This window comes from Anomaloglossus baeobatrachus, chromosome 4 (assembly GCF_048569485.1).
Source record: "Anomaloglossus baeobatrachus isolate aAnoBae1 chromosome 4, aAnoBae1.hap1, whole genome shotgun sequence".
NCBI lineage: Eukaryota > Metazoa > Chordata > Amphibia > Anura > Aromobatidae > Anomaloglossus > Anomaloglossus baeobatrachus.
The window spans coordinates 647156486-647171459 of NC_134356.1; the positions used below are offsets into that span (position 1 = coordinate 647156486).

The following is a 14974-nucleotide window of genomic DNA, read 5'->3' on the forward strand; positions in this document are numbered from 1 at the left end:
TCAAGATGGAGACAAAATATCTAAAGCATAGTGCCCCGTGTGAGGATCGAACTCACGACCTTCAGATTATGAGACTGACGCGCTACCTACTGCGCTAACGAGGCAAGCTTCTAGCAAGGATATGCCAAACTTACTTACTGAAAGCAATTAAGTTCTTCTTTTTCCACATTGACAACGTCTTATGAGAACAACACTTCCCATATGGTCTAGCGGTTAGGATTCCTGGTTTTCACCCAGGCGGCCCAGGTTCGACTCCCGGAATGGGAATGCTGCTTTTTCTGTACTATCTCTGACATTCAAAGGCCGACAGTTGTTTGCATAAAAAAGCAGTTCAGGTAAAATTTGCACTTTGCAGCCAAAGTTGCAAAACGTTAGGGTCTTGGCACTTCATTTCCAACTCTTGCACAACACTTTAATAGGTTTCATAGCTCAAACTATTCTCAACTATCATTTTTTACTTCAAAATGTCGAGGAACTCAAAAACTTGTATGGCCTGTCCTTTGGCCTCCAATTTCCATTCTAATCTGTAGAATTTAACAACTGAATGGCAAATTTCTCAAGCTCCCCAGTCAAAAAAAAAGGAGTGAACTGTACCCTATCTGAGGGAAAACCTCATAATCATCAGAATAAGCCACTAGCTCCTAACTACTGTTCAAATGAGTCAAGTTTAAACTGTTGAAAGGAAAAAGTTTTTTAATCAAAGCAACACTCTTTTTTTTTTTTTTTTTTTTTTTTTTTTTTTTTTTTTTTTACGCCTCTCATTTTTTCTGTGACTCTTTGGGTTATCCCATTTGACCAAGCAACCAGTATTCTTAGTTTACTGGTTCGATTCCTGCTATGGGATTGCCACTTTTTCTGTAATAAGTCACGCATTGAAATGTCGACACAAGCCATGCATACAGTCAGTCTAGCTTGGATTTGCTCTTTGCAGCAAAAAATGCTGACCACAATAGATTTTGGACATTCATTCCATTCTTTTGCTCAATACTCCATTTGAATTCATATCACAAATCATTTTTACTTTTGACTTTTAACTATTTGGTTTCAAAGGATCCAAAACCCCCTTCCTTTATATCTGACGTTTTTTGGTACTGAGTGGATACAGTTCTGGCTGTCTAGTCAAGATGGAGACAAAATATCTAAAGCATAGTGCCCTGTGTGAGGATCGAACTCACGACCTTCAGATTATGAGACTGACGCGCTACCTACTGCGCTAACGAGGCAAGCTTCTAGCAAGGATGTGCCAAACTTACTTACTGAAAGCAATTCAGTTCTTCTTTTTCCACATTGACAACGTCTAATGAGAAAAGCACTTCCCATATGGTCTAGCGGTTAGGATTCCTGGTTTTCACCCAGGCGGCCCGGGTTCGACTCCCGGTATGGGAATGCTGCTTTTTCTGTACTATCTCTGACATTCAAAGGCCGACAGTTGTTTGCATAAAAAAGTAGTTCAGGTAAAATTTGCACTTTGCAGCCAAAGTTGCAAAACGTTAGGGTCTTGGCACTTCATTTCAAACTCTTGCACAACACTTTTATAGGTTTCATAGCTCAAACTATTCTCAACTATCATTTTTTACTTCAAAATGTCGAGGAACTCAAAAACTCGTATGGCCTGTCCTTTGGCCTCCAATTTCCATTCTAATCTGTAGAATTTAACAACTGAATGGCAAATTTCTCAAGCTCCCCAGTCAAAAAAAAAGGAGTGAACTGTACCCTATCTGAGGGAAAACCTCATAATCATCAGAATAAGCCACTAGCTCCTAACTACTGTTCAAATGAGTCAAGTTTAAACTGTTGAAAGGAAAAAGTTTTTTAATCAAAGCAACACTCTATTTTTTTTTTTTTTTTTTTTTTTACGCCTCTCATTTTTTCTGTGACTCTTTGGGTTATCCCATTTGACCAAGCAACCAGTATTCTTAGTTTACTGGTTCGATTCCTGCTATGGGATTGCCACTTTTTCTGTAATAAGTCACGCATTGAAATGTCGACACAAGCCATGCATACAGTCAGTCTAGCTTGGATTTGCTCTTTGCAGCAAAAAATGCTGACCACAATAGATTTTGGACATTCATTCCATTCTTTTGCTCAATACTCCATTTGAATTCATATCACAAATCATTTTTACTTTTGACTTTTAACTATTTGGTTTCAAAGGATCCAAAACCCCCTTCCTTTATATCTGACGTTTTTTGGTACTGAGTGGATACAGTTCTGGCTGTCTAGTCAAGATGGAGACAAAATATCTAAAGCATAGTGCCCTGTGTGAGGATCGAACTCACGACCTTCAGATTATGAGACTGACGCGCTACCTACTGCGCTAACGAGGCAAGCTTCTAGCAAGGATGTGCCAAACTTACTTACTGAAAGCAATTCAGTTCTTCTTTTTCCACATTGACAACGTCTAATGAGAAAAGCACTTCCCATATGGTCTAGCGGTTAGGATTCCTGGTTTTCACCCAGGCGGCCCGGGTTCGACTCCCGATATGGGAATGCTGCTTTTTCTGTACTATCTCTGACATTCAAAGGCCGACAGTTGTTTGCATAAAAAAGTAGTTCAGGTAAAATTTGCACTTTGCAGCCAAAGTTGCAAAACGTTAGGGTCTTGGCACTTCATTTCAAACTCTTGCACAACACTTTTATAGGTTTCATAGCTCAAACTATTCTCAACTATTATTTTTTACTTCAAAATGTCGAGGAACTCAAAAACTCGTATGGCCTGTCCTTTGGCCTCCAATTTCCATTCTAATCTGTAGAATTTAACAACTGAATGGCAAATTTCTCAAGCTCCCCAGTCAAAAAAAAAGGAGTGAACTGTACCCTATCTGAGGGAAAACCTCATAATCATCAGAATAAGCCACTAGCTCCTAACTACTGTTCAAATGAGTCAAGTTTAAACTGTTGAAAGGAAAAAGTTTTTTAATCAAAGCAACACTCTATTTTTTTTTTTTTTTTTTTTTTTACGCCTCTCATTTTTTCTGTGACTCTTTGGGTTATCCCATTTGACCAAGCAACCAGTATTCTTAGTTTACTGGTTCGATTCCTGCTATGGGATTGCCACTTTTTCTGTAATAAGTAACGCATTGAAATGTCGACACAAGCCATGCATACAGTCAGTCTAGCTTGGATTTGCTTTTTGCAGCAAAAAATGCTGACCACAATAGATTTTGGACATTCATTCCATTCTTTTGCTCAATACTCCATTTGAATTCATATCACAAATCATTTTTACTTTTGACTTTTAACTATTTGGTTTCAAAGGATCCAAAACCCCCTTCCTTTATATCTGACGTTTTTTGGTACTGAGTGGATACAGTTCTGGCTGTCTAGTCAAGATGGAGACAAAATATCTAAAGCATAGTGCCCCGTGTGAGGATCGAACTCACGACCTTCAGATTATGAGACTGACGCGCTACCTACTGCGCTAACGAGGCAAGCTTCTAGCAAGGATGTGCCAAACTTACTTACTGAAAGCAATTCAGTTCTTCTTTTTCCACATTGACAACGTCTAATGAGAAAAACACTTCCCATATGGTCTAGCGGTTAGGATTCCTGGTTTTCACCCAGGCGGCCCGGGTTCGACTCCCGGTATGGGAATGCTGCTTTTTCTGTACTATCTCTGACATTCAAAGGCCGACAGTTGTTTGCATAAAAAAGCAGTTCAGGTAAAATTTGCACTTTGCAGCCAAAGTTGCAAAACGTTAGGGTCTTGGCACTTCATTTCAAACTCTTGCACAACACTTTTATAGGTTTCATAGCTCAAACTATTCTCAACTATCATTTTTTACTTCAAAATGTCGAGGAACTCAAAAACTCGTATGGCCTGTCCTTTGGCCTCCAATTTCCATTCTAATCTGTAGAATTTAACAACTGAATGGCAAATTTCTCAAGCTCCCCAGTCAAAAAAAAAGGAGTGAACTGTACCCTATCTGAGGGAAAACCTCATAATCATCAGAATAAGCCACTAGCTCCTAACTACTGTTCAAATGAGTCAAGTTTAAACTGTTGAAAGGAAAAAGTTTTTTAATCAAAGCAACACTCTTTTTTTTTTTTTTTTTTTTTTTTACGCCTCTCATTTTTTCTGTGACTCTTTGGGTTATCCCATTTGACCAAGCAACCAGTATTCTTAGTTTACTGGTTCGATTCCTGCTATGGGATTGCCACTTTTTCTGTAATAAGTAACGCATTGAAATGTCGACACAAGCCATGCATACAGTCAGTCTAGCTTGGATTTGCTCTTTGCAGCAAAAAATGCTGACCACAATAGATTTTGGACATTCATTCCATTCTTTTGCTCAATACTCCATTTGAATTCATATCACAAATCATTTTTACTTTTGACTTTTAACTATTTGGTTTCAAAGGATCCAAAACCCCCTTCCTTTATATCTGACGTTTTTTGGTACTGAGTGGATACAGTTCTGGCTGTCTAGTCAAGATGGAGACAAAATATCTAAAGCATAGTGCCCCGTGTGAGGATCGAACTCACGACCTTCAGATTATGAGACTGACGCGCTACCTACTGCGCTAACGAGGCAAGCTTCTAGCAAGGATATGCCAAACTTACTTACTGAAAGCAATTAAGTTCTTCTTTTTCCACATTGACAACGTCTTATGAGAACAACACTTCCCATATGGTCTAGCGGTTAGGATTCCTGGTTTTCACCCAGGCGGCCCGGGTTCGACTCCCGGTATGGGAATGCTGCTTTTTCTGTACTATCTCTGACATTCAAAGGCCGACAGTTGTTTGCATAAAAAAGCAGTTCAGGTAAAATTTGCACTTTGCAGCCAAAGTTGCAAAACGTTAGGGTCTTGGCACTTCATTTCCAACTCTTGCACAACACCTTAATAGGTTTCATAGCTCAAACTATTCTCAACTATCATTTTTTACTTCAAAATGTCGAGGAACTCAACAACTTGTATGGCCTGTCCTTTGGCCTCTAATTTCCATTCTAATCTGTAGAATTTAACAACTGAATGGCAAATTTCTCAAGCTCCCCAGTCAAAAAAAAAGGAGTGAACTGTACCCTATCTGAGGGAAAACCTCATAATCATCAGAATAAGCCACTAGCTCCTAACTACTGTTCAAATGAGTCAAGTTTAAACTGTTGAAAGGAAAAAGTTTTTTAATCAAAGCAACACTCTTTTTTTTTTTTTTTTTTTTTTTTTTTACGCCTCTCATTTTTTCTGTGACTCTTTGGGTTATCCCATTTGACCAAGCAACCAGTATTCTTAGTTTACTGGTTCGATTCCTGCTATGGGATTGCCACTTTTTCTGTAATAAGTCACGCATTGAAATGTCGACACAAGCCATGCATACAGTCAGTCTAGCTTGGATTTGCTCTTTGCAGCAAAAAATGCTGACCACAATAGATTTTGGACATTCATTCCATTCTTTTGCTCAATACTCCATTTGAATTCATATCACAAATCATTTTTACTTTTGACTTTTAACTATTTGGTTTCAAAGGATCCAAAACCCCCTTCCTTTATATCTGACGTTTTTTGGTACTGAGTGGATACAGTTCTGGCTGTCTAGTCAAGATGGAGACAAAATATCTAAAGCATAGTGCCCTGTGTGAGGATCGAACTCACGACCTTCAGATTATGAGACTGACGCGCTACCTACTGCGCTAACGAGGCAAGCTTCTAGCAAGGATGTGCCAAACTTACTTACTGAAAGCAATTCAGTTCTTCTTTTTCCACATTGACAACGTCTAATGAGAAAAGCACTTCCCATATGGTCTAGCGGTTAGGATTCCTGGTTTTCACCCAGGCGGCCCGGGTTCGACTCCCGGTATGGGAATGCTGCTTTTTCTGTACTATCTCTGACATTCAAAGGCCGACAGTTGTTTGCATAAAAAAGTAGTTCAGGTAAAATTTGCACTTTGCAGCCAAAGTTGCAAAACGTTAGGGTCTTGGCACTTCATTTCAAACTCTTGCACAACACTTTTATAGGTTTCATAGCTCAAACTATTCTCAACTATCATTTTTTACTTCAAAATGTCGAGGAACTCAAAAACTCGTATGGCCTGTCCTTTGGCCTCCAATTTCCATTCTAATCTGTAGAATTTAACAACTGAATGGCAAATTTCTCAAGCTCCCCAGTCAAAAAAAAAGGAGTGAACTGTACCCTATCTGAGGGAAAACCTCATAATCATCAGAATAAGCCACTAGCTCCTAACTACTGTTCAAATGAGTCAAGTTTAAACTGTTGAAAGGAAAAAGTTTTTTAATCAAAGCAACACTCTATTTTTTTTTTTTTTTTTTTTTTTACGCCTCTCATTTTTTCTGTGACTCTTTGGGTTATCCCATTTGACCAAGCAACCAGTATTCTTAGTTTACTGGTTCGATTCCTGCTATGGGATTGCCACTTTTTCTGTAATAAGTCACGCATTGAAATGTCGACACAAGCCATGCATACAGTCAGTCTAGCTTGGATTTGCTTTTTGCAGCAAAAAATGCTGACCACAATAGATTTTGGACATTCATTCCATTCTTTTGCTCAATACTCCATTTGAATTCATATCACAAATCATTTTTACTTTTGACTTTTAACTATTTGGTTTCAAAGGATCCAAAACCCCCTTCCTTTATATCTGACGTTTTTTGGTACTGAGTGGATACAGTTCTGGCTGTCTAGTCAAGATGGAGACAAAATATCTAAAGCATAGTGCCCCGTGTGAGGATCGAACTCACGACCTTCAGATTATGAGACTGACGCGCTACCTACTGCGCTAACGAGGCAAGCTTCTAGCAAGGATGTGCCAAACTTACTTACTGAAAGCAATTCAGTTCTTCTTTTTCCACATTGACAACGTCTAATGAGAAAAACACTTCCCATATGGTCTAGCGGTTAGGATTCCTGGTTTTCACCCAGGCGGCCCGGGTTCGACTCCCGGTATGGGAATGCTGCTTTTTCTGTACTATCTCTGACATTCAAAGGCCGACAGTTGTTTGCATAAAAAAGCAGTTCAGGTAAAATTTGCACTTTGCAGCCAAAGTTGCAAAACGTTAGGGTCTTGGCACTTCATTTCAAACTCTTGCACAACACTTTTATAGGTTTCATAGCTCAAACTATTCTCAACTATCATTTTTTACTTCAAAATGTCGAGGAACTCAAAAACTCGTATGGCCTGTCCTTTGGCCTCCAATTTCCATTCTAATCTGTAGAATTTAACAACTGAATGGCAAATTTCTCAAGCTCCCCAGTCAAAAAAAAAGGAGTGAACTGTACCCTATCTGAGGGAAAACCTCATAATCATCAGAATAAGCCACTAGCTCCTAACTACTGTTCAAATGAGTCAAGTTTAAACTGTTGAAAGGAAAAAGTTTTTTAATCAAAGCAACACTCTTTTTTTTTTTTTTTTTTTTTTTTACGCCTCTCATTTTTTCTGTGACTCTTTGGGTTATCCCATTTGACCAAGCAACCAGTATTCTTAGTTTACTGGTTCGATTCCTGCTATGGGATTGCCACTTTTTCTGTAATAAGTCACGCATTGAAATGTCGACACAAGCCATGCATACAGTCAGTCTAGCTTGGATTTGCTCTTTGCAGCAAAAAATGCTGACCACAATAGATTTTGGACATTCATTCCATTCTTTTGCTCAATACTCCATTTGAATTCATATCACAAATCATTTTTACTTTTGACTTTTAACTATTTGGTTTCAAAGGATCCAAAACCCCCTTCCTTTATATCTGACGTTTTTTGGTACTGAGTGGATACAGTTCTGGCTGTCTAGTCAAGATGGAGACAAAATATCTAAAGCATAGTGCCCTGTGTGAGGATCGAACTCACGACCTTCAGATTATGAGACTGACGCGCTACCTACTGCGCTAACGAGGCAAGCTTCTAGCAAGGATGTGCCAAACTTACTTACTGAAAGCAATTCAGTTCTTCTTTTTCCACATTGACAACGTCTAATGAGAAAAGCACTTCCCATATGGTCTAGCGGTTAGGATTCCTGGTTTTCACCCAGGCGGCCCGGGTTCGACTCCCGGTATGGGAATGCTGCTTTTTCTGTACTATCTCTGACATTCAAAGGCCGACAGTTGTTTGCATAAAAAAGTAGTTCAGGTAAAATTTGCACTTTGCAGCCAAAGTTGCAAAACGTTAGGGTCTTGGCACTTCATTTCAAACTCTTGCACAACACTTTTATAGGTTTCATAGCTCAAACTATTCTCAACTATCATTTTTTACTTCAAAATGTCGAGGAACTCAAAAACTCGTATGGCCTGTCCTTTGGCCTCCAATTTCCATTCTAATCTGTAGAATTTAACAACTGAATGGCAAATTTCTCAAGCTCCCCAGTCAAAAAAAAAGGAGTGAACTGTACCCTATCTGAGGGAAAACCTCATAATCATCAGAATAAGCCACTAGCTCCTAACTACTGTTCAAATGAGTCAAGTTTAAACTGTTGAAAGGAAAAAGTTTTTTAATCAAAGCAACACTCTATTTTTTTTTTTTTTTTTTTTTTTACGCCTCTCATTTTTTCTGTGACTCTTTGGGTTATCCCATTTGACCAAGCAACCAGTATTCTTAGTTTACTGGTTCGATTCCTGCTATGGGATTGCCACTTTTTCTGTAATAAGTCACGCATTGAAATGTCGACACAAGCCATGCATACAGTCAGTCTAGCTTGGATTTGCTTTTTGCAGCAAAAAATGCTGACCACAATAGATTTTGGACATTCATTCCATTCTTTTGCTCAATACTCCATTTGAATTCATATCACAAATCATTTTTACTTTTGACTTTTAACTATTTGGTTTCAAAGGATCCAAAACCCCCTTCCTTTATATCTGACGTTTTTTGGTACTGAGTGGATACAGTTCTGGCTGTCTAGTCAAGATGGAGACAAAATATCTAAAGCATAGTGCCCCGTGTGAGGATCGAACTCACGACCTTCAGATTATGAGACTGACGCGCTACCTACTGCGCTAACGAGGCAAGCTTCTAGCAAGGATGTGCCAAACTTACTTACTGAAAGCAATTCAGTTCTTCTTTTTCCACATTGACAACGTCTAATGAGAAAAACACTTCCCATATGGTCTAGCGGTTAGGATTCCTGGTTTTCACCCAGGCGGCCCGGGTTCGACTCCCGGTATGGGAATGCTGCTTTTTCTGTACTATCTCTGACATTCAAAGGCCGACAGTTGTTTGCATAAAAAAGCAGTTCAGGTAAAATTTGCACTTTGCAGCCAAAGTTGCAAAACGTTAGGGTCTTGGCACTTCATTTCAAACTCTTGCACAACACTTTTATAGGTTTCATAGCTCAAACTATTCTCAACTATCATTTTTTACTTCAAAATGTCGAGGAACTCAAAAACTCGTATGGCCTGTCCTTTGGCCTCCAATTTCCATTCTAATCTGTAGAATTTAACAACTGAATGGCAAATTTCTCAAGCTCCCCAGTCAAAAAAAAAGGAGTGAACTGTACCCTATCTGAGGGAAAACCTCATAATCATCAGAATAAGCCACTAGCTCCTAACTACTGTTCAAATGAGTCAAGTTTAAACTGTTGAAAGGAAAAAGTTTTTTAATCAAAGCAACACTCTTTTTTTTTTTTTTTTTTTTTTTTACGCCTCTCATTTTTTCTGTGACTCTTTGGGTTATCCCATTTGACCAAGCAACCAGTATTCTTAGTTTACTGGTTCGATTCCTGCTATGGGATTGCCACTTTTTCTGTAATAAGTAACGCATTGAAATGTCGACACAAGCCATGCATACAGTCAGTCTAGCTTGGATTTGCTCTTTGCAGCAAAAAATGCTGACCACAATAGATTTTGGACATTCATTCCATTCTTTTGCTCAATACTCCATTTGAATTCATATCACAAATCATTTTTACTTTTGACTTTTAACTATTTGGTTTCAAAGGATCCAAAACCCCCTTCCTTTATATCTGACGTTTTTTGGTACTGAGTGGATACAGTTCTGGCTGTCTAGTCAAGATGGAGACAAAATATCTAAAGCATAGTGCCCCGTGTGAGGATCGAACTCACGACCTTCAGATTATGAGACTGACGCGCTACCTACTGCGCTAACGAGGCAAGCTTCTAGCAAGGATATGCCAAACTTACTTACTGAAAGCAATTAAGTTCTTCTTTTTCCACATTGACAACGTCTTATGAGAACAACACTTCCCATATGGTCTAGCGGTTAGGATTCCTGGTTTTCACCCAGGCGGCCCGGGTTCGACTCCCGGTATGGGAATGCTGCTTTTTCTGTACTATCTCTGACATTCAAAGGCCGACAGTTGTTTGCATAAAAAAGCAGTTCAGGTAAAATTTGCACTTTGCAGCCAAAGTTGCAAAACGTTAGGGTCTTGGCACTTCATTTCCAACTCTTGCACAACACCTTAATAGGTTTCATAGCTCAAACTATTCTCAACTATCATTTTTTACTTCAAAATGTCGAGGAACTCAACAACTTGTATGGCCTGTCCTTTGGCCTCTAATTTCCATTCTAATCTGTAGAATTTAACAACTGAATGGCAAATTTCTCAAGCTCCCCAGTCAAAAAAAAAGGAGTGAACTGTACCCTATCTGAGGGAAAACCTCATAATCATCAGAATAAGCCACTAGCTCCTAACTACTGTTCAAATGAGTCAAGTTTAAACTGTTGAAAGGAAAAAGTTTTTTAATCAAAGCAACACTCTTTTTTTTTTTTTTTTTTTTTTTTTTTTTTTTTTTTTTTTTTACGCCTCTCATTTTTTCTGTGACTCTTTGGGTTATCCCATTTGACCAAGCAACCAGTATTCTTAGTTTACTGGTTCGATTCCTGCTATGGGATTGCCACTTTTTCTGTAATAAGTCACGCATTGAAATGTCGACACAAGCCATGCATACAGTCAGTCTAGCTTGGATTTGCTCTTTGCAGCAAAAAATGCTGACCACAATAGATTTTGGACATTCATTCCATTCTTTTGCTCAATACTCCATTTGAATTCATATCACAAATCATTTTAACTTTTGCAAAACGTTAGGGTCTTGGCACTTCATTTCCAACTCTTGCACAACACTTTAATAGGTTTCATAGCTCAAACTATTCTCAACTATCATTTTTTACTTCAAAATGTCGAGGAACTCAAAAACTTGTATGGCCTGTCCTTTGGCCTCTAATTTCCATTCTAATCTGTAGAATTTAACAACTGAATGGCAAATTTCTCAAGCTCCCCAGTCAAAAAAAAAGGAGTGAACTGTACCCTATCTGAGGGAAAACCTCATAATCATCAGAATAAGCCACTAGCTCCTAACTACTGTTCAAATGAGTCAAGTTTAAACTGTTGAAAGGAAAAAGTTTTTTAATCAAAGCAACACTCTATTTTTTTTTTTTTTTTTTTTTTTACGCCTCTCATTTTTTCTGTGACTCTTTGGGTTATCCCATTTGACCAAGCAACCAGTATTCTTAGTTTACTGGTTCGATTCCTGCTATGGGATTGCCACTTTTTCTGTAATAAGTCACGCATTGAAATGTCGACACAAGCCATGCATACAGTCAGTCTAGCTTGGATTTGCTCTTTGCAGCAAAAAATGCTGACCACAATAGATTTTGGACATTCATTCCATTCTTTTGCTCAATACTCCATTTGAATTCATATCACAAATCATTTTTACTTTTGACTTTTAACTATTTGGTTTCAAAGGATCCAAAACCCCCTTCCTTTATATCTGACGTTTTTTGGTACTGAGTGGATACAGTTCTGGCTGTCTAGTCAAGATGGAGACAAAATATCTAAAGCATAGTGCCCCGTGTGAGGATCGAACTCACGACCTTCAGATTATGAGACTGACGCGCTACCTACTGCGCTAACGAGGCAAGCTTCTAGCAAGGATGTGCCAAACTTACTTACTGAAAGCAATTCAGTTCTTCTTTTTCCACATTGACAACGTCTAATGAGAAAAGCACTTCCCATATGGTCTAGCGGTTAGGATTCCTGGTTTTCACCCAGGCGGCCCGGGTTCGACTCCCGGTATGGGAATGCTGCTTTTTCTGTACTATCTCTGACATTCAAAGGCCGACAGTTGTTTGCTTAAAAAAGCAGTTCAGGTAAAATTTGCACTTTGCAGCCGAAGTTGCAAAACGTTAGGGTCTTGGCACTTCATTTCAAACTCTTGCACAACACTTTTATAGGTTTCATAGCTCAAACTATTCTCAACTATCATTTTTTACTTCAAAATGTCGAGGAACTCAAAAACTCGTATGGCCTGTCCTTTGGCCTCCAATTTCCATTCTAATCTGTAGAATTTAACAACTGAATGGCAAATTTCTCAAGCTCCCCAGTCAAAAAAAAAGGAGTGAACTGTACCCTATCTGAGGGAAAACCTCATAATCATCAGAATAAGCCACTAGCTCCTAACTACTGTTCAAATGAGTCAAGTTTAAACTGTTGAAAGGAAAAAGTTTTTTAATCAAAGCAACACTCTATTTTTATTTTTTTTTTTTTTTTTTTTTTACGCCTCTCATTTTTTCTGTGACTCTTTGGGTTATCCCATTTGACCAAGCAACCAGTATTCTTAGTTTACTGGTTCGATTCCTGCTATGGGATTGCCACTTTTTCTGTAATAAGTCACGCATTGAAATGTCGACACAAGCCATGCATACAGTCAGTCTAGCTTGGATTTGCTTTTTGCAGCAAAAAATGCTGACCACAATAGATTTTGGACATTCATTCCATTCTTTTGCTCAATACTCCATTTGAATTCATATCACAAATCATTTTTACTTTTGACTTTTAACTATTTGGTTTCAAAGGATCCAAAACCCCCTTCCTTTATATCTGACGTTTTTTGGTACTGAGTGGATACAGTTCTGGCTGTCTAGTCAAGATGGAGACAAAATATCTAAAGCATAGTGGCCCGTGTGAGGATCGAACTCACGACCTTCAGATTATGAGACTGACGCGCTATCTACTGCGCTAACGAGGCAAGCTTCTAGCAAGGATGTGCCAAACTTACTTACTGAAAGCAATTCAGTTCTTCTTTTTCCACATTGACAACGTCTAATGAGAAAAACACCTCCCATATGGTCTAGCGGTTAGGATTCCTGGTTTTCACCCAGGCGGCCCGGGTTCGACTCCCGGTATGGGAATGCTGCTTTTTCTGTACTATCTCTGACATTCAAAGGCCGACAGTTGTTTGCATAAAAAAGCAGTTCAGGTAAAATTTGCACTTTGCAGCCAAAGTTGCAAAACGTTAGGGTCTTGGCACTTCATTTCAAACTCTTGCACAACACTTTTATAGGTTTCATAGCTCAAACTATTCTCAACTATCATTTTTTACTTCAAAATGTCGAGGAACTCAAAAACTCGTATGGCCTGTCCTTTGGCCTCCAATTTCCATTCTAATCTGTAGAATTTAACAACTGAATGGCAAATTTCTCAAGCTCCCCAGTCAAAAAAAAAGGAGTGAACTGTACCCTATCTGAGGGAAAACCTCATAATCATCAGAATAAGCCACTAGCTCCTAACTACTGTTCAAATGAGTCAAGTTTAAACTGTTGAAAGGAAAAAGTTTTTTAATCAAAGCAACACTCTTTTTTTTTTTTTTTACGCCTCTCATTTTTTCTGTGACTCTTTGGGTTATCCCATTTGACCAAGCAACCAGTATTCTTAGTTTACTGGTTCGATTCCTGCTATGGGATTGCCACTTTTTCTGTAATAAGTAACGCATTGAAATGTCGACACAAGCCATGCATACAGTCAGTCTAGCTTGGATTTGCTCTTTGCAGCAAAAAATGCTGACCACAATAGATTTTGGACATTCATTCCATTCTTTTGCTCAATACTCCATTTGAATTCATATCACAAATCATTTTTACTTTTGACTTTTAACTATTTGGTTTCATGATAGTATCATAGTATCATAGTTTTTAAGGTTGAAGGGAGACGCTAAGTCCATCTAGTTCAACCCGTAGCCTAACATGTTGATCCAGAGGAAGGCAAAAAAACCCCAATGTGGCAAACAAGTTCAAATGGGGAAAAAATTTCCTTCCTGACTCCACATCCGGCAATCAGACTAGTTCCCTGGATCAATACCCTGTCATAAAATCTAATATACATAACTGGTTATATTAAATTTTTCAAGAAAGGCGTCCAGTCTCTGCTTAAATGTTAGTAGTGAATCACTCATTACAACATCATGCGGCAGAGAGTTCCATAGTCTCACTGCTCGTACAGTAAAGAATCCTCGTCTGTGATTATGATTAAACCTTCTTTCCTCAAGACGTAGCAGATGCCCCCGTGTTCCAGTCGCAGGCCTAGGTGTAAATAGATCTTTGGAAAGGTCTCTGTACTGTCCCCTCATATATTTATACATTGTGATTAGATCTCCCCTAAGCCTTCGTTTTTCCAGACTAAATAACCCCAAGTTTAATAACCTGTCTTCGTATTGCAGCCCCCCCATTCCTCTAATAATCTTGGTCGCTCTTCTCTGCACCCTCTCCAGTTCAGCTATGTCCTTCTTATATATCGGTGACCAGAATTCTACACAGTATTCTAAGTGCGGTCGCACTAGTGACTTGTACAGAGGTAGAACTATATTTCTTTCATGAACACTTATACCTCTTTTAATACATCCCATTATTTTATTAGCCCTGGCAGCAGCTGCCTGACACTGTCCACTAAAGTGAAGTTTACCATCCACCCATACACCCAAGTCTTTTTCTGTGTCTGTTTTACCCAGTGTTCTACAATTAAGTACATAATCATAAATGTTATTCCCTCTACCCAAGTGCATGACCTTACATTTATCTACATTAAACTTCAATTGCCACTTCTCAGCCCAATCCTCCAATTTACATAAATCTCCCTGTAATATAAAATTATCCTCCTCTGTATTGATTACCCTGCAGAGTTTAGTATCATCTGCAAATATTGAAATTCTACTCCGCATGCCCCCAACAAGGTCATTTATAAATATGTTGAAAAGAAGCGGGCCCAATACTGACCCCTGTGGTACCCCACTATGAAC

General features: G+C 38.7%; 7 non-coding genes across 7 annotated transcripts; all 7 read right to left on the bottom strand.

The window, feature by feature from the left end:
* Positions 1 to 31: 31 nt before the first annotated feature.
* Positions 32 to 104, bottom strand: TRNAM-CAU (transfer RNA methionine (anticodon CAU)). Its single transcript has one exon. It is a non-coding gene; the product is annotated as a tRNA-Met (tRNA).
* A 3254-nt stretch (positions 105 to 3358) lies between these two features.
* TRNAM-CAU (transfer RNA methionine (anticodon CAU)) lies at positions 3359 to 3431 on the bottom strand. Its single transcript has one exon. It is a non-coding gene; the product is annotated as a tRNA-Met (tRNA).
* A 1030-nt stretch (positions 3432 to 4461) lies between these two features.
* On the bottom strand, positions 4462 to 4534 carry TRNAM-CAU (transfer RNA methionine (anticodon CAU)). The gene has a single exon. It is a non-coding gene; the product is annotated as a tRNA-Met (tRNA).
* A 2137-nt stretch (positions 4535 to 6671) lies between these two features.
* Positions 6672 to 6744, bottom strand: TRNAM-CAU (transfer RNA methionine (anticodon CAU)). Its single transcript has one exon. It is a non-coding gene; the product is annotated as a tRNA-Met (tRNA).
* A 2134-nt stretch (positions 6745 to 8878) lies between these two features.
* TRNAM-CAU (transfer RNA methionine (anticodon CAU)) lies at positions 8879 to 8951 on the bottom strand. The gene has a single exon. It is a non-coding gene; the product is annotated as a tRNA-Met (tRNA).
* A 1030-nt stretch (positions 8952 to 9981) lies between these two features.
* Positions 9982 to 10054, bottom strand: TRNAM-CAU (transfer RNA methionine (anticodon CAU)). Its single transcript has one exon. It is a non-coding gene; the product is annotated as a tRNA-Met (tRNA).
* A 1695-nt stretch (positions 10055 to 11749) lies between these two features.
* On the bottom strand, positions 11750 to 11822 carry TRNAM-CAU (transfer RNA methionine (anticodon CAU)). The gene has a single exon. It is a non-coding gene; the product is annotated as a tRNA-Met (tRNA).
* Between the last annotated feature and the right edge of the window lie 3152 nt (positions 11823 to 14974).